The sequence below is a fragment of the Alosa alosa genome, chromosome 1 (assembly GCF_017589495.1).
Source record: "Alosa alosa isolate M-15738 ecotype Scorff River chromosome 1, AALO_Geno_1.1, whole genome shotgun sequence".
In the NCBI taxonomy this organism is placed as follows: Eukaryota; Metazoa; Chordata; class Actinopteri; order Clupeiformes; family Clupeidae; genus Alosa; species Alosa alosa.
The window spans coordinates 17,754,397-17,779,070 of record NC_063189.1 but is presented as its reverse complement, the minus strand read 5'-3'; the positions used below and the strand labels follow the sequence as shown (position 1 = coordinate 17,779,070).

Genomic DNA, 24,674 nt, shown 5'->3' with positions numbered 1-24,674 from the left:
TTTAATATGCTAACTAGAAGCACATTGGAGAGCGCAGACCTCCGCGAAGACAAAATGGCATATCCCGCAATATTAATAACAATAAAAACTCATCTGTGGATCCATTGATACTTAAACCTGTTCCAAAGTTTAAGAATTGAAATCATCAAATTAATAAAAAAGTTTATTTCCAGTGAATGCGAGGTAGAAGTGCTTGACGAAATGGCAAGAATCTTATGTCTTACGGCAGAGCGTGGCAGTGGCTATAGGCTATAGGAGACCGTGGCAGAATTATTGGTCAGTCTGCAAGTAGGGTTCGCACAACTGGGTTTGAATGCATTTGGACCATTACTCAACATACCTGCATTTATTAAAAAAAAAAAAAAAAAAAAAAAAAAAAAAAACATGAAATCAATCGTTTCCAAGTACCACGCATCGTGCACCCGAATGGAATAAACTAAGTTGATCCAGGCCATCTTGCCACAACATTACGATTTCTGGATCATATCCCTATATTTGCACACAAGTGTGGCAATAATGCGAATACTTACTCAAGGAAAGTCAAAGTAGCCATGCAGTCAATTACACTAAGGAAAATAGCTTATATTTGCGCTTATTAGTCAGCCTATCTATTCACATGCATGATCTTGTCCCATATGTATTTCTTTTAAAATGAAAACTATCAAAGATATAAAGGGAAAACAATTGGCAAATGTTAAGGCATGGGCAAATGCGTGAAGCCGACCGCATTTATCACAGGTTTTGTGGAAAGCTCTTCAAAATCTGAAATGTTTGATAAGCCAGTCATCAACAATCGTGTAACCAAATATTGGCGCTTCGTAGGCTATAGGTTTCACATCCCCTTTTAATTCTTATCCTCTAATATGTCTACAGTTGTCATTATAGATAGGTTGTTGCATAACTTAGTAGAATTTGCACATGTGGCATGTCCATTTATATAGAAACATAGACCATAGACCTTTCGAAGTGTTATAATTTTTAATAACCCGTTTAAATATACCCCTACTGTGCAATAAAGGCCTAAGACTCAGATCATCAACTAATGTTGTTCTGCATTGCCTCTAAGTCGCTTAACTGGCGGTACACATTAGAAATGTGCGACGCAGACATGAAGTTTTGCATGGAGGACCACACATTCTCAAGTCAGTCTTCGCATATCCGGACGTTGCGAGAAGTGGTATGGCAAGCCTTGTACATGTAGCCTTCAGGGGGATGTGTCCACATTATAAAGGCATTAACTAGTAGCCTTCAGGGGGATGTGTCCACATTATAAAGGCACTAACTAGTAGCCTTCAGGAGGATGTGTCTGACATTATAAAGGCACACAACTAGTAGTCCTTCAGATGTTGTTATTATAAAGACACTAACTAGCAGCCTTCAGACATGTGCATCTTAACCTTCAGGGGATGTGTCCACATTATAAAGGCGACTAACTAAAGTAGCCTTCAGAGTGATACATTATAAAAGGCATAACTAGTAGCCTTCAGGAGGATGTGTCCACATTATAAAGGCATTAACTAGTAGCCTTCATACTGTGCAAATAAAGGCCTAGACTCGTGATCAACTAATGTTGTTGCGTTGCATTGCCTCTAAGTGTCGCCAACTGACGATACACATTAGAAATGTGCGGACGCCAGACATGAAGTTTGCATGGAGGACCACACATTCTCACGTTCAAGTCAGTCTTCGCACATCCGACGTGGAGCTTGAGAAGGAACATGCATATCCCGACGGAAGAAGTGGCGTACGCAAGCTTTGTACATGTAGCCTTCAGGGGGATGTGTCCACATTATAAAGGCATTAACTAGTAGCCTTCAGGGGGATGTGTCCACATTATAAAGGCACTAACTAGTAGCCTTCAGGAGGATGTGTCCACATTATAAAGGCACTAACTAGTAGCCTTCAGAAGGATGTGTTCACATTATAAAGACACTAACTAGCAGCCTTCAGGAGGATGTGTCCACATTATAAAGCACTAACTAGTAGCCTGGCCCTTCAGGAGGATGTGTCCACATTATAAAGGGCTTAAATCCAAATGGCCAGATACAATAACAATAAACAGAATTTAACTTAGTGAAAATTACAAATTATAAAACACTAATGATACAATAGACATGAAAGAAGGTTTTCAATTTGAGCATATAGAAAGCAGCATGCCAAAAATCCAGACATTGTTATTGATCCTGAGCATTATAGCCCTACAAGTGCTCATTTTATTAGGGATTTATAAAACAATGATGGATGGATTAGCTGCAGCTTATGCAGCATTTATACATTCTCACACACTGGGGTTTTCCCTTGATGTAGAGCTTTACTAAGCTCAGTCGCTTCCCTTGCCTGCTTTGATCAGCTTCTATCTAATGCATGAGGTGAAAGTAATGACTTTGCCATCACACCTACACAGACACAAAACATTCAAAGATGTAAACACACAGACACACACACACACACACACACGCACGCACTCCACGTGTGCATCCTCCTCTCTGGCAGCTGGAGAACTACATATTTCTCAATTAAAACTGTGTTTACAAAGTTGCCGAGTAAAACTGTGTTTACAAAGTTGCCGAGTGCCGAGTAAAACTGTGTTCGCTGAACACCGCAGCGCCACAGCCCCATACTACTATTCTGAAAACGTGTCCCGTTTTGGCCTCCTCTCTTTGGGCGTCATCATTTCGTTAACTTTGGTTATTCCCGTTTATCCTCCAAACATGACCTTCTCATAAAACACACTCACACACATATGTGCACATGTACGTGCACACTTACGTCTCTGCGGTCTCTAAAGCTCTCACATATTACTGAGAGCATGGCTTTCCACGTTGAGCAGAATGTGACTGTTTGGGGAACTGGCTTTCTACGTTGAGAGAAATCGAGGCAAGATCGAAAATACCCCATTTGGGTTCTGCTTGAGAGGCTTCCTGGGCAAAGTAAAATGCTTGGCCTTAAGAGGATAATCAATCAATAAGAAATGCTGCTGTCTGCCTCCTGTCCAGTTGGTGTATAAACACGTGTGGAAGAATGTGTATGTGTGTGTGAGTGACAAAGATTGCATGTATGTGAGGGTAGGTACAGTAGACCCAAAATTCACAGCCTACAAGCATTTATTCTTCTCTTTTTTTCCCCTCCTTCACTTTTTCATAAACAAATGACCTTCCGAACCTCCTAGTTAAGGGATGAAGCCTCCAACAGTTCCAGCTGCGCTTGCTTTGGAGCAGATACAAGCATTACACTTGTCAACAACCGAGCACTGGATCTTATATCAGGCCGTAGCAAGGGATAGACAGGGGTAGGTTTAGAGCAAGGAAACAGTTTGGAATAAGTGCATAGATGAAGGAGGGATCGATCGGAAGGAGACAGCTAGAGCAGAAGGAAGAAGGAACAAGGGAGGAGATGGGTGAAAAACACAACGGGAGGGAGAGAGAGGGGTGAAGTGTGAGGCAGGGAGCGAGGCCGAGTTGGGATGCTGTAGCTTTATCACTCTGGCAGGGTGCCTGCTGGTTTTGCATCTTGTCTGAGGGAGTGAGAGAAAGGCAGAGAGAGAGAGAGAGAGAGAGACACCATAGAAATAGAGTAAGAATAATGGAGTAGAGAGATAATACCAATAAAAAAAGAGGATCAGTGAGTGAAAATGAGGGAGAGAGGGAGGGAGAGAGAAAGGAGAAGAGAGATAAAGAAAAAAAGAGAGAGACAGGCTCCCAGGACCTGGGAGATGAATAAGAGTTAGTAGGAAAGACTGAGGCCCACATAGAGAGCAGCTAGTGCTGGTGGAGCAGAGAGCCGGGAGAGAGAGGGAGACAGACATTAATAACAACAGACAAGACATCAGGAAGAAGAGGATGGAGAGAAAGAAAGAGAGAAAGAAGTGGAGACAAGACAAGAAGAGGAGTGAAGAGAGCAAGGGAGAAGAGGGCTGGAGAGGGAAATAAAAACAGGAGGAACAGGAGACAAGATAGTGGATGGGTGGAAGGGAGGAGTGAGAAGAGAAGAGAAGAGAAGGATGCAGAGGAAAGCATACAGATGAGCTTACAGGAAGTAGCAAGGTAGGAACCGAGAGGAGGCAGAGAAAAGAACGGGACAGCAAAGTAGAGGGGAGGAGAGGAGACGATGGAGGAGAGAGTGGAGTTAAGGGGGTAACAGATGGGTAGCACTGGGGAGAGGGAGCTGAGCAAAGCTGCGTGGCCCAGCTCAGTCATACATCTCGTGATTAACCTTTCCTGTCTAATTCCGTGGACTCCTCAGAGCCTTAAAGCTCCCTGACCTTTATTTGGATTCCTTTCTTAACCCAGTTTACAAACACACACATTAACCTGTGTGTGTGTGCGTGTGTGTGTGTGTGTGGGAGGGAGAGGAAAGAGACAACCAGAGAGCCAGAGAAAGAGGACAGAGAAAGGTAGCCTAAGGATACAGAAACAGAAACACTACAGAGTGTACTACTGTGTATCAAAGATGCGTTCAAATTCGCTAACATAGGCGAACATTTGCAAATGGAGCTGGACGTGGGCTTGACAAAGGTAACAATGCAATTGCCGTTACAATGGAATGCTATGACCAAATCATTGGAATGGAACTATTCAGAGAAAACTTGTTCGCCACAAATGTTTGCTAATGTTTGCAGAATTTAAACGCACCTCAGATCTTGTGCCGAAAAAGTCTGCAAGTGTAGCTACTGTGTACCTTGTGCAAGACCACGCTTGTGAAGTTCTCGAGCTGTAGTCCTAGGCAATAAACTCTATATCACTGCATAATACAACTGAAGTTTTACCACTCATAGCAGAATGTCTTGTGTCTTCCTCCAAGGACCTACTATTTAATAAATAATTACAGAGATGGAGTTGTGAGATGTGATTATGCCCCCCATACCAAGGCTGTCGGAAAATCAAATGAGCTTATCGCACTAAGCACAATATCAATATTTGTGCATATTGAATAATGAAAATGTTGCGCAGATTCACACAAATGAGCTTGCACATAGAAATCGATAAACAAGAGAAGTGCACAGGCTCCATTCAGTTATTGCCATCGATGCTGAAAATAGCATGCATGAGTTAGAAACAACATTTAAAAGAGGAGCAGCAAAACACCATCAAATTACTGTTGGGCATTAATTAAGCCTGTAACCAGATATTCTGATAGTTTACTGTCTTTGAGCACATCCCACAAATCCACTGTGCCTTCATCATCTTTAACTTAGTGAGCAACACGTTCAACTGAATAAATCCATGCACATCTTGTCACAAAGAAATAATCATGGTTGGCAACTATTTATTGCCTGTTTCTCATTTTACCCTGGCGATGAGATCATATCACACACACATTAGCAAAGCATCATGTGCCATTCTACCAGTAGAGAGCAAAGCTTTCGAGAAAAGGGGACGCACAGACGAAACGCTACATGGTCTCATCCCAGGTCTAAGTTAGATCACTAGTCTAAAAATTCTAAAATATAGCAACGGTCATATCAAAAACAACAGCATGGCAGGGTCTAAGTCTGGTACCCTTAGATAGACATTTGATGCCCATTGTGTTCATTGTGAGCATAGTCTCCAGGGACCACAGAAAGCCCACACAAGCTTACCCGGGTGCTCTGTAGCAACGACCACACACACAGATCACACAGGGACCATGTGCAAACCCTAAAGGGCCTCACAGTCTGGGCAGCCCTCAGAGGACCAAAGGTGTGGAGCTCTGGGAACTCCCTTGGTCAGCCCTGCTTTAATTGGACTACATCTCAGCCCTGCTTTATTTGGACTACATCTCCAAGCTTGAGGAGAAATGTTGATGTAGATGATCAATGAAGACGTGTCTATACTCATTTAAACACAATGTTTTAGTAAATATCAAGCTAATAGGCCTTTATCACGGCAGCCCACGGGCAGCTGAAGCAGGGCTGTTCACTTTCCTGTTGGCAGGCAAACCACAGGTGTTCCTAAAAACATTAACGAGGCCTCTGGTTGAAGTAACTGTGGCCGAATCTGACACTTAATTAGAAACACCTGTGCTCACACAGGACCAGGGCTGTTCACTTCCTACTTCGGCTGCCGTGATAAAGGCCTATTAAGCTATAATTACAACAATTTCACACAGGGCTTGATCAACTACAGTCCTTCCTTTCATTGCCAATGTTCACCTGGGGAGGAATCCCTGCCACTATTTCTTGCATTCTGATTTTTTGAGGCTGGAAGTCTACATTCTACCTCACAGTCAAACACATTTCTGCAACCAAGTGATACTTGTGGAGTGTAGCACCTTTTATGGGTTTAAAATAAACTCCTTAATCGATCGGAACTAAATGTCCTGGTCCTGGGGCTCCTCAGGCTTAAAGTACCTGAAGCAGGTTAAGCATGTCGCTACGAGGCGTGATTAGATTAGAGGAAGCAGCCTGGAGCTCACATCATGCAAATAATGGCAGAGCAGGACCACAACAGAATCCTCTCCTGCAGCAAGAAGACCTCTCACACAATCACACAACAATGAGGACACAATCTGGACTCCAACATTTCTTTTCCCCTCTCTCTCTCTCTAACTTTTTTTGTTCTCCCCTCCCTCATTCATTTCCTCTTACTTAATCAAACACTGCACCTTGAAGGTATTCATTGTAGCTTTGAGGGGTTTCTTTTGCAACTGGGTACCCCTTACAGTTGCATATTCATATTCGTTTTACACAGCTGTGGTAAATGCCACTCATCGACGGCCGCTATGGGGTATAGAGGGTTAAGTGACAGTCGTATCCAGCCAACACAGATGGGCAAAACACACAGCAAATAAAAATGAAAAGGAAGACAGTGACAGAAATAAGTGTGAGAGAGAGAATGGAGAGGGAAGGAGGAAAGGAGTGGGTTTAAATCTAGGCAGCTCATGATTATTTTTGACAGCAGGTCAGCAACTGAAATAATCTCTATGGCAATCAATCACTCAGCAACAATATCAGCGAGTCTCAAACATCATCCTTATAAAGACCATGTCTATGCTAAGGTCTAACATCTTTATCTTGTTATGCTGAGGATAACAACACATTGACTTTCATGTGAAATAGAGTAGGAGATATGGTTTGGGCCCTTTGATGTCCAAACTTCAGGTGTTTGTTTGGTGCACTTATCTCTAAAACCAAATGTTCAGCCAGGTATGTGAGGTAAATACATCACACCTTGCAGTGAATTAATCCAAACTTAACTTGAATTAAGATAGAGAGAAGCAAGTATAAGCGAAAGGTGGTGGTTATTAAGGGAAATAAGAATGTTGATTTGTGGCATTGATCGCAGATAAGTGAAAATAAAATAAAAAAGATCTGAATCAGGAGCTCTGATACTCAGCCAAACGGTGTGGTTCAGACAAAAAAAAAAAAAAACACAGGAGAAAAAGAAGGGTTCGCTGGCCGGCCAGAGTAACCTTCTTTTTCTTCTGTACATTTTTTTTTTGCAGTTTGCAAACAGAGTGCATTAACGCTATCTGCTGGACTGAGGTGTGATGGCAAGTTTACCCAGTAGCCTCGTTCTGGTTTACAATGGCCGCGGGATGAACAAGGTGAATCACTTGGGAATGGTGCATGATGCATGAGGAAGAATCCAAATCCATGGCTCCTCCATCTGGCAATTCGCAGGACTTACAGGATCTTGTTGATGGTGCATTGACCAGGGCAACTTCAGAGGTCCTGGGTCAGAGTGGTTGTCAAACCAGCAGCCCGTTAGGCAGATGGTAATGTGTTGGCTTGTTGGCAAGGTCAGGGTAAGATGGAGTGGAGATTATGCTAATTACATATTGTTGTGTAGCCCCCACACAGAGCATAGGGCACATTCTCCTACTCAACTACTTCACTGTGAGGTTATGTCTGTAAAAATGCTAAAGATCTCAGCCAAGGCCAAGAACATTGTTGTTGTGGAGGGGGGAAAAACACTATATACTGTAAACACAAGAACACAAACCCTCGTCCATCAAGTTGTGTTCATTCAATACACTCTCAACCATCCTCTGCAATGCATACAGAGAAAGAAGGCTGTCTCTCCCTAGGGCAACAGCTTACAAATACAACAGAGGCACAGGGGAATTACCAAAGGCTAATGAGCATTATAAAGACAGAGAGGAAAGCACACGGTTTAATTTAGCAAATGTGCCCATGACAGACTAATCATTATTCCAACTGTTAATGCTGAAGCTATTTATGATAGCAATCACTTGCATGGCAACAGCTGCTGCCACTGCAACTACCACCAATCTAGGTAATGTTTCCACCACTCATACGATCCCTTCACCATGGACATTTAATGCTTATAGCACCAGACACTTCTGCAAAAACACATCAATTACAACCACTGCACTGCTACTTAATAAAGTAGGCCACCAAAAGTTGTGCTGTGCAATATCCAATGCTATTTTTTATGCCGGCTCCTCCACTCCCACAACCGTGAATATTATTTCAAACGATTGCTGAAGAGATGATAATGTTTCCCCCAGGAGCAGAAGGGAAACATTCGGGCTAAGCAGAGAGAAGCGGAGCTCAGAGCCACTGGCTTGCCCTGTAAGAGAGCTTCAGGTCTTGGTGAGGAGTGTGAGGGAAGAGAAATGAATGAGAGGACCTGAGCAGACAAAGGGATATTACACCCTAGGATGCTGACCAGAGTGCTGCTCTCTACCTCCTCCCCCCTAACCAACACAGCTGCACTTAACCCCTGCTACCCCCCCTTTCTCACACACACATACACACACACACACAGAGACATACACACCATGTCTTTCTGCGTCTCTCCTCTTCGCTTTTTTTCCTGCCTTCACCTCTGCTTCCTTGTGCACTGCATCATCAATCTACTCTGTCAAGAGCTGTATCGCTCTCTCTTTCCCTCCATCTTTCCTTCGATCACTTCCTTCTACCCTTCATCCACAAAGAATTGAAGTGTCGCATTAGACCTATAAATAAGGCAACAAGAAGAGAGAGAGCGAGAGAGAGAGAGAGAGAGAGAGAAATGTACAGAAAGGAAACAAAGTAAAAAAGGTAGTATAGGGTGAGGCAGAGAAAGAACTGAGGGTGCAGTGAACTGAGGGTAAGAGATACTGTAGGCGGCAGAGAGGAGGAAATGACGGGGTGAGGAAAGACATAAAAGCTGATGAGGTAAAGAGAGCAACACAACACCCTGACTCTGTTTATTTCCACCTTAAAAGCATTGCTAACACACTCACCTTCTTCCTCTGCTTTTTAAAAATGTAGGAAAATGTGTGTGTGTGTGTGGGGGGCTATAAGAGACAACACAAATAAGACCAAAACAAAAAATGAAAGGAAAGCAGCAACAAATAACACAAAGGAGTGCATCCTGGTTCCTGAAAGCCTGATGAGAGTGAGGTACAACAGCCGAGCAGTAAAAAAGCCCATGTGACCCACATGCACTCCAGTCATTAATCCCCACAATTGCTTTGAAGGAAACAAAACCATCCATTTATTTATAATGAGACAGTTCAGTGCACAGCCTGGATAAAACGAAAAGAGATTCCTGCCTGCCTGCCCGCCCGCTTGCCCGAGATCAGCCATCAAACTGCTTGTTTGTGATTCTTCGGCTATGCACAATTGCAATATTGGTAAAAGGCAAAAACGAATTCAGCAAAAGGAGCTAAGCCATGGTAGTTCACAAGCTTGTTCCAACTACTCAAGTCCTCATTTAATGGATACGGGGTGATCCTATTACATACCATTACGTGAAGGGGTGCATCTCCTATCACAGAGAGCACTCATTCAAGGAGGAAACAGAAAGACTCAGAAGAAAAGGGTGCCTAAGAGGAAGATGAAAGAAAAGGGAACAGAAAGAGAAAACAAGAAACTAGAAATGCAATTCCAAGGAATTACCAGTGCATGTATAATTGTTTTACTTAGGTAGGCATGTTTGTTGCTATGCTAAATAAAGCTGTTGCTATGGTGGTTGCTAGGTTGTTGCTAGGATAATTAAGATGGTTGCTAAGGTGTGGCTAAGGTAGATATGGTGGCTGATATACTAAATAAAGCGGTTGCTATGCTAGTTGATGGGGAGGAATGGGAGGGAGAGAGAGAGCGCGATAGAAGTAGTGCAGAACCCAAAAGGGCTCTACAAAGACCCTTTCATAAGGAACCTCTAAAGAGGGCAATTAACTGTTTTTTCCCCCCACAGTGCTTCTAGGACTGCAATACCGCAATGATACTAATATCTATAGCTAATTAAATGCTGCTTGTCTCAGCACCTTTGAGGTCTATGTTAGCCAAAAAAAGCCTCTGCTTTTACAACCTCCTGTCCTGATGCTGAACACCCTATTTGTACTGCTAATTTACCTCCATGATTCCACAGAGTGCAGAAAATAACAGCAATAAAAGAAAATGAGACTCACCAATGACTGGTACAGTTGTCAGTTCAACACTTATCAAGGCAATAATGACACTTGCCGTGCCTTAGTTATGATGTATCGTCTCACTCTAAAAACATGGATGCTTTTTCGTGGAACCCTTTTGGGTAGAGGCTCAAAACATTTGCCAAGTTTGTCCTTGATCAGTGGACATTGAGGCAGACTGTTGCAGGAGAGGTGGGTTGACCTGCTCCCTGGAGCCGCTGGGTCGTGTTGCAATTAGGAGTGCTGAGCAGCATCACGGGGGCGTCTGGTGATGGCCAATACCTTGATCTTTTCTTTCAAAGTAAGACGCACAGCCTTGGCCTAGTCCTGACTCCCACACTGCAAAATCCACAAAAACACCCCAGGCATCCTTCCCAAATGTCTCAAAAGTTTTCAGTTGTTTATTTTTTATGTAGCATTTTTAACTATGCTAGACTCCCCCACACACACACACACACACCTCTCCACCCCTCTCTCTCTCTGTGTCTTAGCCTTGCCCCAAACTCTCCTCAGAGCCTCAGAGTTGTGGGGGAGGGAGGAGGCGAGCAGGCTGCCTACTGCAGGTCTGGAGTTCATGAGTTAGACTCGGCTTTAATGATGCTGTCACAGCTCAAGTGCTGCCTGTCAGTGATGTATTGTTGCGTGGGGGAAATGAGCGCCGAGGACAGAAGGCTAATGTCCTCAGTAATCTGGAAGAGGGAGAGAAACTGCACTGACATTCCACCATTTTGGCTCAGCGGTGGCTCAACATGGATTAAGCATGGACATGGCACACACAAGAAGGCTAAGGACCAGGACTCTCCTCTCTCTTCATCTCCTCCTCCTCTCCTCCATTACTCAGTTGGTTTCAGTTGCATGCATGTGAATAATAAATTGGGTGAGCCATGAGACTGTGGTGCACTGATGAGACCCAAGTATGTGACTCAGTCACATGGTGCCAATGCCTCAGCAGGGAGAGAGGGAAGTGTTGGCAGCTCCCGACAGACACCACTGATCTTTCAACTACAAGCTGTCTGACAGTAGCCACCGGCAAAAGGGATTTCAGGGAGGATTCCAAATGTTTAACACACAGCTCTTTGCACACAGCTCTTCTTTGCTTGCTCTGTTTTAACCAATAACACCTAACCACCAGACACACACACACACACACACAGCAGTCATGCATTAATAACGTGCTGTAATTGGACTGGTCAGTTTACACCGTCAGAGTTGGATTGAAAGGTTAGATAAGCAGGTGGCAAGCATTAAATTGCTTGATCTTATTCAGTCTAGAGAGACATGACTAGCCTAAAAAGGACAGTAGTGCCCTGACCATCCACAATCAGAACACACACACACACACACACACCCATTTCATATTTCATTGCCTAATACAGATCTCATCTCCATTCTCCATCCACAGAGGCAAAACACATCAATTCCTATTAAATCAAATTAATAGAGAGAAGAGGGAAGGCAAATAAAGATTCCAAGTACCTATAGTATAAGTATAGTAAGTTTATATAGTAAGTTTTCTCGTCGACTTTCTAAGCCAAGAGCACAACTTGTGCTCTTGAAAACGTCCAGGCTCTTTGGCATTTGAAGTGACTCGAGCTGAGGGGAGATGAAACGAGCTGACGTAATGTTTTCATTTAACCTCATCTAACTCCTATCTCCCGGTCCCAGCACCCTCCTCTCAAAATCCCCACCACCACGCAAAAAATCATTAAAATACGACTCAAATTTCCTTTGATATGGATTAAATTTTTTGTTTCACTATTTAATATCGAGGGGGGCATTATAGCGCGGCTTGCTATGAAGTCTTTAAAGCATGTGCAGCATGGGGCCGACACAGTGATTAGGAATGGCAGGACACGTGGTGCACTAGCACGCTTGCAAACAGCCTCATGCCGACCAGAAGACAAGGGGGTCATGCGAGGATCCCTGTCAAGCAGCCACCATGCTCACTCCGTATCGCTCCCTCTATCTCTCTCTGTAGTGGAGCCTCAAAACATGTGCATTACTGAAGCCAACACCCTTGGAGTAGCATCACCCCACCGACTGATTAGGATTCATTAATACGCACACTGACACACCGAGTCCCAATGACTTTATTATCATAATGTTATGCAAATAACTGCTGTACAAGTGTGGAGGGGTCAACGGCGCATTCAAATCCTTGCAAGTCATATTCTCTCCTCTACTCCGTGTTAGCACAACTGTAATGACAGCTTCTGTTTCATAATTAATCACTCTCGTGGACTAACAAATATCCCTGCCATGGGTCACTTGGCAAAGTGATTTAATTTAATGGCGTTTGTTAATTGATCGCTTCATTTGGACGACAGGTTGATCGGGTAGAACATTCGATGACAAGCTTGCGCTGCAGATAGCATTTAACAAGCATGACTGTTTAGGCACCGGCACACTAAACACATGGGAAGGACAGACATATATCCTTGGTCAGGGACACACACACACATAGACCCACACACACAAGCAGTCAATCAAGCCCCCTTGAGAACAGTTAATCACTCTGGTTAGAGGGATGGCCATCTCGGTCGCCATGGAGACCCTGTGGGACCTGGCGGGACCTAATGAAAAGTGAATATAGCTCAGAGATAATGTCTCTCCTTTAACACTAATGACATTTTTATGCGAGTTGGATGGTATTAGAGCCAATCAGAGTGATGCGGAGAAACAGAAGTATACAGAGGAAAGATACAGAGAAGAAGGGAGGAAAGACGAAGAGAAGAACCAGAGATTGAGAGAAAAGAAATGATAAGATGGGGGGGGGGATCCCTACAACAACATTTACAGTACCACCACCATCACCCCTTATCTCACACGGATCAAAACCTTTATTAAATGCCCTCACATTGGATCGCTCTATGCACCAATACACACACACACACACACACAAAATCGAGTATCTCCAACACACATACTTTGATGATTCCCAGCACATAAACAGGTAAAACCCACAGTGATTAATTAACATACCAATAAGTAATTCAGCATACACTCATCATTCATATATTCCAACTTCTCACATATTCCAATTTTGTAAAATCCACAGGTTTTTTAAGATTAAGATTTAAAAATTAAACTACCTGTACCTGAATTGGGAGCATCCCGTTTCATAGATGTGATCAGATAAAGAACATGACTTGATTACTGAGGAGAGAACCAGGGATTGAGAGAGAGATACTGTGTGTTTGTGTGTATGAGAGAATTGTTGAAGGGAACAATCACACACCACCCCAGTACAAGATATGCCTTCATTTCATGAGCCATCACAGGAGTGACCCAAAGAGCCACATAGAGTCTGGCAAACTGATTGAGTTACCCAGCATGCTTTGGGACAGATGAAATGGAGGCGATGTTGGAGAGGAGGAGATGGGATACTGTGGTGTCTTTATTTTCTCTTCCTACAAGACTCAAAGTCAAACAACAAAGGCTCCAAGAAAGGCAGAAAATATTGCTCCTCAATAGGAAACGTGGTGTTGAACTTCACATGACTTTGGCAAAGGATGTTTGCAGCCTAGAATAATTTTATAGATAACCAGAAAATTTCCTCTTTTTTAATTTATATATTATAAAAAGTATATCTACGCCGCATGCTAAAGCACTTATTTTATTTACACAGCATATTCTTCATGCATAGAGTGCAACACAAAGTGCTTTACACAGAAATCAAGACAGAACAAATTGACAATCAAATAAATCCATAGGTAAAATTATTTCATTAGTTACTGTCGTGACTGTCGTGAACTGCTTACAGCATGGTGTCATTGTACAAAGCCCAAAATAAAATGTTAAAAATAAAGCCTGAAACTTGGTGCAGTCAGTTCCATCATCAGTGCCTGTTTGTAATGCAGCTGAGATTATATTGTGGCTTTAAGAAGATGAATTGGCAATTTATATTGGATATTGGAGTTATAAAGTAATTAAGCAATGACCTCTTGACAGTTGTATGATTTAGCCTCATGCCATTTTTACCTATTCAAATTAAACAGCAACTAATTAGAAACATTTAAAGTGTGAGTGTAAAGGTCCCCCAAAAAGAATTGATTGCTGAAGAAATTCAGATACTTTTATGTTCTTTCAAGTTGATTAAAACATTAAGATATTCAGATGTGACAGTTATGACATTCAGTTGTGCTTCAATACAAGTATCCACCTCCTGGGGACATTTAAATACTGGAACAAGTAGCTGGATGCACTATTTTATGCAAAGTCTAGCATGGCACTAACAATGTACAACATGCAGTTCTGTATGTCCTGACTCCTGACCATCAACATCTTAGCAAAGACAGGTCACTAACGTAACCTCCCAAGGGGTATAAAAAAGCAATCAAGGGTAGTGCCTTTGTCCTCTCAGGTGTCTTTTTGTTTGCTTGCTTGATTTTCTGTTTGGTCAGGGGCAGGAGGAAGCCCAAACACAGTCACATGCAGACAACCCAAACACACATGCAGGCAGCGTCTTCAGTCTCACTGTGCATCAGCAGTGCCTCGAGCAGCCCCACACCTAATGGGAATAGTTTGGCGCCTGATGCAAATAAACACTGAAATATTCCCATGGAGGGAAAAAAGTGGTTGTGTTATTTCAACAACTAAAATGCGGCAGGTTCAGAGACTCAGCGACAGAACAAGCCTGTGCTAAGCAGAAAGGGCAATTAGTGACAGTTTGATGAAGAACAAAACCTTTGCATTTCTAAATAATCTGAGGAGCAAAGTGTAGCATTGACAATCTGCTGTTTTTCTGCATCAATCTTTTTGAAAGGAATGTTAAGGGAGTCACTGACAGGAATGCTTAAATGCCAGTAGACTCACACTCAAAGACTCATAACTGCGCAACCACACAAAGCCTTATAAGAGCCAAGAAGCCACACACAAGTAATATCCTCTAGCCTCAGTCCAGCAGAACTGTGCAGGCCACAGCATGCCGTTGTATACCACAGAAGAGGGTCCTTTTCTTAACCCTGCTGAAACAGCATCACATTTTTTCCTTCCAGTATTCTCTAACATGCCTCAGCATTAAATCATCCCCTGTGCTTTTATTAATGTTCTGTCAGGAGAGTTAACATTTATTTCATGTGAATCCACTCAAACGACAGTTTTTTAACAAATGGCATCATTTCCACAACAGACTGTTCCTTGAAAAAATAGCCTTTTTTAGATTTCTCTCTCTCGCTCTCTCTCTCTCTCTGCAAAGTGTGTACCTGCTTTACTGTGTCTGAGAATATGAAAAATTGCTATATTTAGGTGTTCAGAAATATCCCAGCGTGGGGTGCTTTGTTAAAGGCAATGGGGAATATCAAGGGACACCGAGGCAGATGTTAGGGTAGACATAGTAAATTAATCTCCTGGTGGACTGTAATGTGAAATAAATGCTAACAGGGCCGCAAAAAGACTGCAGGGATGGACATTTAAATCCAAGCCTCGTCAACCTAAATGTTTCTCAGTATTTTCAAAAAAAAATATTTAATGATTTTAATTCAGAATAATTTTATCTGATTCTCACTGAAACATGGTATCTATAGGCTGCAACAATCAATCGCTTAATCAATTAGTAGTCAGGAAAATACCTCAATATTTCTTTTTTAAGGAATATACCTCAACATTTGCTGATTGCAACTTCTTAAAGGTATCCATTACAGATTTGTTTTTTGTTTTTTTTTGCACACTACTGCGCTCCCCCTGCAGTTGCAAGTATGTATTTTATACAACTGTCGTGAATACTGCTCATGGCTCCCATCCTCCTGGACACGCTACATATGGCTTTTTTACAAACCGGCAAAGATCACTGAAAAGGCAATATAACATGATTTAATACAAACACTAGGCTATTGCACAATTGTCGTAAAGCAATTTGTGAATTCCTGGGACTTTAGAGAGCAAATTACAAGGCTGGTTATCCGTAGCCAGCTAGGCTAGGGCTGCAGAAGACTTTGGAAAAGATGTCTGACATCCCCAAACTGCAGTGTTATGTATAATGACATCAAATAGATTATTTTATGTCTCCATATGCATGAGTAGGTGAAGGTAAAGTGTTTAGATCTGTAGAAGTATTTTCGGTCAGATCATTGGGCTATAGAGTTGTTCTGTCACATGAAATACTAATCATCATTTATAAGAAACCAAATAACCCCTTAATGTTTGGTGCTGGAGAGAGCTCAGTTCACGTCACTATTTCAATGAGCTAAGTCTGACTGACTGACAGACTTGAAATCGCTAGGATTGCCACCTTACATTAAACGTTCTAGATGACGGGAGCGCACTGTGACTCCAGTAAAACTCCAATGATTTCATTCCGACTTTGGAAATTTAGTCTCTGACTGTTAAATGACTTCAAAGCTGTTATATTAAGGTGAAAAACTTAGATAGGAAGCCTTTAAACAAATATTTTCAGCATTACTTGGTCCTTTATGACAGCAAACTAGGTAGTTTTGGCGTGTGGACAAAACAAGGCATTTAAGGACAAAATCTTTGGCTTTGAGGAACACTGATCAATATTTGTTTATATTTCCTGACATTTTATCAATTAAACAACTAATCAGTTAATCAAGAAATTAGTCAACAGAATAATGAACTGATAGATGCAGCCCTTGCCTATTATTTACATTCATCAGTTATTATTTACATTCACATATCATATTTCCATGGGCATGTATTACTCATGAGTTCACAACATTATTATTTCTTTTAAAATACAATATTGACAATATTCCACATAATTGTTTGAACAACAGAAAACATTTCCTCAACAAAAATATTCACATTTTGAAATTAATTCTTCAGAAGCATGGTACTTTACCAACCCCTGTACTATTAATCCAATATCCAATACTCCATGTCCAATACAATCATAGCTACTGCAAGAACATGGAGAGGGCCTGGTGAAAAATGAAAAATAATAGGATATAAACTACTGTTTATTATTTATAGTACTTCTGTTCTTGACATGAACAGATATTCCACAAAGATACTCTGTGAAACTCCAGGGATGTCTCGGTGAGATAAAACTGCACTGAAAACAAGCCTTCTGTTATACCAGCCTGAACAGCAGCCCCGCCATGTCTTGTTAGGCATGACTCCCTTATCATTCTGTGTTAAGGTTAAAAAAAAACAAAATATGACTTCTTTAAAAACTAGCCTAAGATGATGTATACAACTGATGGATGGAATCAATAGATACACTCTGAAGATGATACAAATGCACACTGTCATCACAAAAAGCTAGTGCATCCATAAAGCTGCTTAGTAAGTACTGAGGTTATCGGAATGCAATTTTAAAATGATGACTTGGACAGGCCTATAACAACACACAGACAAGAAACCTCGGCACGAGGGAAGACATCAGTAAGGCTGGCCAGTAAATGGAAGAGACAGGGTCTCTCTGCTGAATTTACAAACTGCCTATTATTTCATTTGGAGAATACCAAAGTCATTCTGTACTGACACGTCTAGATGGAGGTGGAGAGTGCTGACAACAGTGCAGATTGATTTTATGAGCTTGGAGACAATCAATTTTCCCCACACTTGCTGATAGAATGTAGGCATAGCTGGTATAAGGCCTACTGGGTCTACCAGCTTATTATAAAAAGCAAACAGTTGTGAAAAGTTTTCTAGCAGCAGATTTTTGAGGATGATAAAGGAATGTTGACAAATAAGGCACCGTGCATTCATTCAAAGCCTTTAGAGCAATGAAGCTGAAAGAGCCTGCCACATGAAAGTTTGTGGCAGAAAGCAAACACCGCATTAGACTTGATTAATTAACGATGTTATTGGGTTTGGGCCACCCCCCTCCTCCTCCTCGCTCCTTCCTCACTTCAAAACAAAGCACTTTCTCAGGGTTGTTGGTAATTAGAGCAGAGCCGCTGTGATTTTGCCTGCAGTACTTGCAGCAGCCTTGCGAATCCGACACAGGCGCACAAAACACAACAGCGAGAGAGGGAGAACTACACGCACCTTCGACTTCATGTTGTTTGAAATTGGGCGAGCCATGCAGATAGCTATTGCCTGTAATGAAGCCCTCCACATTTCGAAAGGAAACGGGTCCCATCAACCAAGCCGCTCCGTTACGAGCTACTCGCCAAAAAAACTACTTCGTTTTTATTGCAACTTTATGTGTGTTTTATTCTAAAGTTCTTTTTAGTTAGCCCTCTGGCGCCGTAAAAAGTACCCCAGCTCAGCGGTCAAATTAGGCCCTTAATTGCCCATTAGCCAAGTAATGAGAGGAGAAGTCTGAGTTCCCCTCTCCATGGTGCTGAACTGACACCTCGACAGGGTGATGACGGTGATGCCAGTCAGGGCACTAATACTTTTGTCCTTCGACGGGTAGCACCCAAAGTCTCCTTAATGAGCCATATAGACAAACAGAGCAGGGGAGTGGAGTAAGGACAGTTGTTGGAGAGGTTTGGGGCAGGTGGTGTGCAGTGGTAGAGAATGATGCTTCATACTGACACAAGGGGGTGAATTGGGGCATGGTGTCTGTTACTCCTGCCTTTCATTTGTCCCATCCATTTGTGGGTGACCATAGGACTTTCACACTTGCAATTCTTGCTTTTTTATCTCTTGCCTTTACTCTGGCTTCTTCTTTCATCTCTATATTAGTTCATTTGACTCTCTCACTCTCTCCATTTTGATTTTTTTTCATCCCTCGCTCTCTGCCAGTGCCACTCCCTCCACTTCCACATCGCCCACACTCTTCCTTCCCTGCTCCCTCCGCTAGTGTTCAGACAGGCTTCTTGTTCCTAGCCCCTGAGGCAACATGGAGCCAATGAAGCCTGAGCCGATCATTCCTGCGGATGAGCATGGCATTGTGTTAAACTTCATCATAAATTACACAGTCATGCATCATTTATTTCTTCTAGGCTGCAGACGGCTCGGCAGCTGCTTTATGGTCATGGCCATTTATTCTCTTCAAGAGAGGAGAGGGAAGAAGGAGGCCCATGACAACTTGCTAAATCTGAGGCAGGAGGTCTAAGGAAGAAGTCCTGAAAAGAGATTTGGTGTGAATGGCTGTGCCATTTGTTTCCACTGCATTTGCGTTTGCATTCCAGATTTATTTTCTCCCAGTCATGAGAATGACATTTACTTCGAGTGGATTTTGTTTTGCAAGAATAAATAACAGGTTCTGTTACAAGTAAACCAAAGAAGTGTATGGTTGAGGGATAAACACATATTCTCTCTCTTTCCCTCTCTCTCTCTTTCTCCCTCACACACACACACACACACACACACACACACACCTAAGACTTCTGTAAAAAAGTAACAAGGATCCAGGCTCATCAAAGATTAGGGAATATTCATGAAGCTGACAGTAATCTATTGGGAGTTAATCTGTGATCAACAGCTTCTGTCTGTCACTGTCAATCTGTGCACAGGCACCCCCCAGGGAAGTAGTTAGCTCTCCATTACAAGGCTTGAGACACTTTCCAGCACTTCCTGAAACCAGATGAAACATATGGAGGAGAAAACAAGATGGCCGTCTGCAATATGGCACCGCTTTCCCTGCCAGCGTTTCGTAAGCAACAGAGACAGAACCGTCCTTCAGGAGGGCTTTCAGTGACTGCCATTCGCTTGTCACCAGGCCTCATCTCGCTGCATGTATAAATAAAGACTGCTTGTGCAAACTAGGCATTATGCATTCTTTATGAATATGCATCTCTTATTCATAAACCAACAGTCTGAAGGCTGCTTAATACAGTGATTAAAACAATGGCGGGCTTGCAAAAAAAGGATCTAAGATGAAGACAAATCTGCAGAGTTGTTAAGAAGTTCTTCATGCAGCAGTCCTGATTACTTTGCTTTGAATCATGAGAGGATTATGTCCTAAATGTTTATTAATGACTTGGTAAAGCCTTATCAAGCATTTATGCATCCAGCTATTGCAAATACTATTCAATTAAGCACACTAATTTGAATAGGCTTGAAGCTATGCCATGAAATTTGAATGAGGGCTACGAAACATGAAAAACACAAGTATGGAAATAACTTCATTGGAGGTTTGTAACGTTGGAAATATCTGTACCATCTTGAGGAAGCTGCCATTTTAAAAATCCCTTGAAAAAAATCCCAAAACTTGAATTTGAAGAATTTGTTGCCACCAAAATAACAATATTACTATATACAATATTAATATTTCATTACTTGTTAGAAAAAGTAATGGCGTGTACAATTCAGTCATGAATGATCCTGAGTAGGGCTGTCAAAATAACGCGATCATTTCGATTAATTAATTACAGAAAGAATAATTTGTTAAAAAAATGAACACTGATTAATCACATTTCACAGTGACCTTTGACCAAGTGCAGTTCTGACTACAGTGACTGAAGGAGGCAGACGAGAACACACTGCTTGGTCCAGTGAATGGAACATTTAGCCTTAGAAAAACGGCCAGATGGAACTGTTGACAAGAGCATGTTCTCTGTGATTTCTGCAGTAAGGAATTTCCGTACCATAGGAGTTCGTCAAGTCTGAAGTATCATCTCAATGCAAAGCAACTTGGAGGTAGGCTATGAGCTCTAGGTGGAGCTTTAGAGTTGCCAAAAAGACTGACTGCTTCTGACAGCAAAAATGGATGCCTGTGATTTATTTAGATTAATTAAACACAGAGCATGTTATTACCGGTAATTAGATGATTTTTTTTTATCGCTTGACAGCCCTAATCCTGAGACACCAAAGAGAAGATGCTGGCCTGACATTGAGGAGTAACACTATAAAAACACTTCCAGATGATTACACAAGTACAGACTTCTGCAAAAATGTCATGATCATAATCTGCACTAACTCTTTGGGTGTGAAGCTAAAGTCTCCACACACCAACACCAGAGAAAAATATCAAGAGAGCTAATGAAGACTGACAGTTTATTCAAAGAGCTCTGATAGCATATCAAACCTGAGCTTGTGTTTACTTCTCTTTAATCATGGCGTGGGAGGGACAGATGGCATTTGTAGCCATATTTAAAACAATCTGATGTGCCTGAGGTGAAAAGCAGAACACCTTCAATTAACGATAAGACACAATGGAGAAGTTAAGTGGAACCCCGCATGTCGTGTCCCATCAAATTGACTCATCCACGGGTTTACTGCCTCCGGAGCCTGTTAGCCTGTCCATTCATTAGCTGATATTATTCACTATTTTACTCGTGTGGGCACCCATCTCTGCCTTTCTCCATCGCTCTCTACCGACTGGAGCACTATTCACTGGGCAGGCAATTAATTACTGACTGCTGTCACTCAGCCGTGAATAATGCATTAACAGTCATGATATTCCCAGACGGCCTCTAATTTATGTGATGCATTTTTTTTTTGTAACAGACTGAAACAGCAGTACAAAGAAATTTAAAGGAGAGAATGGATGTGACAGAGAAGGAAAGGGTAAGTGAGAGAAAAAAAAGATATGAAAAGAGAATGAAATATAGTGTGTGCCAAACGAGATACAGGGGTAAAGGGAAAACGAGAGAGAGACAGAGCAGAAGAGGAATGGGAGGGAAAGAAATGCCTTGTATTGATGGGAAGGAGCATGTAAATGTGGCCATCTATCTTGTAGAGGAGACCCGGGTGAGCCTTATGTGTTGTCTGTAGAGCAGTCCATCTCCACAGACAGCCGTTTGGGCACGCTTGAGCTTCAAGCAGTAAATTGTCCTCTGAGCACTAACTACGATGCCACGGTACAACTAAACCAAACCTCATAGCCATATTAACTTAATGCTGGGTAGAGAGCTGGGCAATGGGCAACAAGGCATTATGACGAGTGAATGACGAGTAATCTATGGCTACGTCTGAGAGTAAGAGCAGAATAAACCAATTTTACTCAAATTTGAAGATATCAGCTCTATACAAGTTTTTGTAGAACACATTTCAGGCCCAAAAATAAATCATCACATTCATTTAATCTTTCCTAACGATCTGCTAGCTGCCTGCCCCATTAGCAGGCCGTCAAAAAAACGCGCCTCTGTAGGCAGCCTAGGCTCCGAGATCTGTACATAAAAACAATTGATACCAACAAGGGTTGGCAACCACTTGAAGGCAAAATAAACCTTACACCCTTGCAAATTGTTTGTGGCTAGAAATTGAATGTGCTATATTGAGAGAAGGCTGCCGCCTAATTGAGGGGCCATCAGCAGATTGGGACAAATTTCCCTCACGGGATCAACAGAGTATATATACTTATACTATACTATGTGTGTGTGTGTGTGTGAGAGAGAGAGAGAGAGAGAGAGAGTTCATATCTGCAGAAGTGTCTTCTACTTGCATTCATTCTGAGCTAGAGTCTAAAAGAGGAAAATGAATTTTGGGCGGTGGTAGTGTAGTGGTTAAGGAGCTGGGCTAGCGTGCAGTAGCCTGGAAGTTGTCGGTTCAATTCCCGGCTTCCACCGTTGTGCCCTTGAGTAAGGCACTTAACCCCGAGTTGCTCTGGGGACAATGTAATTCCTTGTAATATAGCTGACATATGTAAGTCACTTTGGTCAAGACTTTGGTCTGCTAAATGTAATGTAATAATAATAATTTATGTGTCATCGTCAACAGGTGTGTCAGGTGTTTGACACATGAATGAAAGTAAATGGACTGTTTGCATACCAAAAATCATTCTTGATACTGAAAGTAGTTTCTGAGATTAGCTACTCTGAAGTTGCAAAAATGACTTACGGACACCTTTTTCCTGAAATTTGGGTATTTGGCTTAAGTAAAAATCTCACAGAAATACTAAAAATGTGGAGGCATCACTCAACAGACCTTCCTTTGAGATGTAGAGTCACACAATATCAGTGAATAAGAAACAGGGGGGGTCAAGGGGGAAGGTTTTCATGTGGAATGACCCCAATGTTCACGATAAGGGTATCAAAATGTACCTGCTGTGGCCCTACGGCGTACTACTTGGGCTCTGAGATGCTGAGACATCTACCAAATTGATCATTGATGTCCAAAGATATTTATTTCATACATGATGCTTAAACCCATCAACAGATCTGGACTCACTCTAGCAGTGCGTTTGTATAGATAGATAGATAGATAGATACCTTATTGATCCCCAAGGGGAAATTCAAGACTATGAGGTCATGGGGGGACTGCAGTTAAGAGTGAAGAGAACAACATTTAAATTAGTATGTTGACTTGGACACAGTGATTTCAACTCACCAGACGAAAGTGATTCACAGTACAACCATCTGACTCACCTGCTGATGGTAGAGGAAAGCATGCCTACTAAAACTACAGCAAAGCAACAGGGGTGACTTGTTGCGCACTGATGAATCATTCAAGGTAAAACAAATAATAAAAAAACAGAAAGCTAATTTCGCTAATGTGCTAAATGAGCTTTTCATTTTGTCATATTTATCTTTCCTGTCAAAGGAGTGGATGTGGCTGGAAACAGGTGGCATCACTCGCTCATAGCCACCAGGTTGATCCTGCTGATACTTTATTATACTCACATTAAACGGAATTACTTCCCATGCATAATTGTCTGCGCCTGGCTGCCAAAAACATTAATAAGCAATTCATTCAATAAGCATAGACTGCCAAAGGTGATGGTGCAACTCATGTACGGGCAACAGACAAAACTCCAGACAGCGTCACCAACAGACACAGCATTCAAAATCTTTCTTTCCATGGCACACAAACACAGACTTGTGATTCCATTACATGTAAAATTCTTCTGACATACGATTAGACTAACTCCTCTTGTACCATAGCTATAAGATTGGAGAACAGAACAGAACAAAACAAAACAGAAAGAGAGACGATGGGACACATACAAGGAGTGGAGGAATGATGGAATGGATAAGAAAAGCAAAATCCTTACCCTTCTGACTGGTTGTCTTCATCAAACCCTCCTCACTCCTCTGTCTCCTGGCAGCATCCCTCTGTTCGGCATCTTTGTGTGCAGGGATGGAGGGAGCGAAGGAGAGAGAACAGACAGCGGTGAGAGATGGCTGGTGCAGCTGGGTTTTGTTTACAGGCTAAGCGAGACGCTCTGTCAGTGTCGGGAGGAAGAGAAGAGAGGCGAGGAGAGGCGAGGAGAGCGAGAGAGAGCTTGCTTTTAAACTTACTGGTAGGGAGAACAGCATGCCTGAAGAGAGGTCAGAGGAGCAGATGGAGAGAGGGAAGGATAGACGAGAGAGGAGGAGGTGTGAAGTGTTAACAATTTCAGCTCTGGGATGTAGCAACCGAGTGGCAGTGGCAACGGGCAACAAGCACTTCCACTGAGAGGCACAGAGAGCTTAAAAGCCGGACAAGATTCCCCTACAGGATGTGCAATGCAGCACAGATGAAACATGCAACGAAACAAACCAACACACACATGTACATACAGAGACACAACATGTATACTGTACAGATACAAT

The 24,674-nt window shown here is 42.3% G+C and overlaps 1 protein-coding gene across 3 annotated transcripts in view; it reads right to left on the bottom strand.

Moving 5' to 3' along the window:
• Positions 1–24,469, bottom strand: part of inpp4b (inositol polyphosphate-4-phosphatase type II B) — a 289,177-nt gene extending 264,708 nt beyond the window's left edge. For 2 of the 3 annotated variants that reach the window (XM_048266276.1, XM_048266110.1), the window contains exons 1-2: positions 24,381–24,467; positions 24,134–24,205 (exon numbers count right to left, since the gene is read on the bottom strand). The gene's annotated coding sequence lies outside the window, so the exon portion shown is untranslated. Of the gene's footprint in view, positions 1–24,133; positions 24,206–24,380 lie in introns of all 3 variants that reach the window. The other variant, XM_048266182.1, reaches the window with a different exon arrangement.
• Positions 24,470–24,674: the final 205 nt, after the last annotated feature.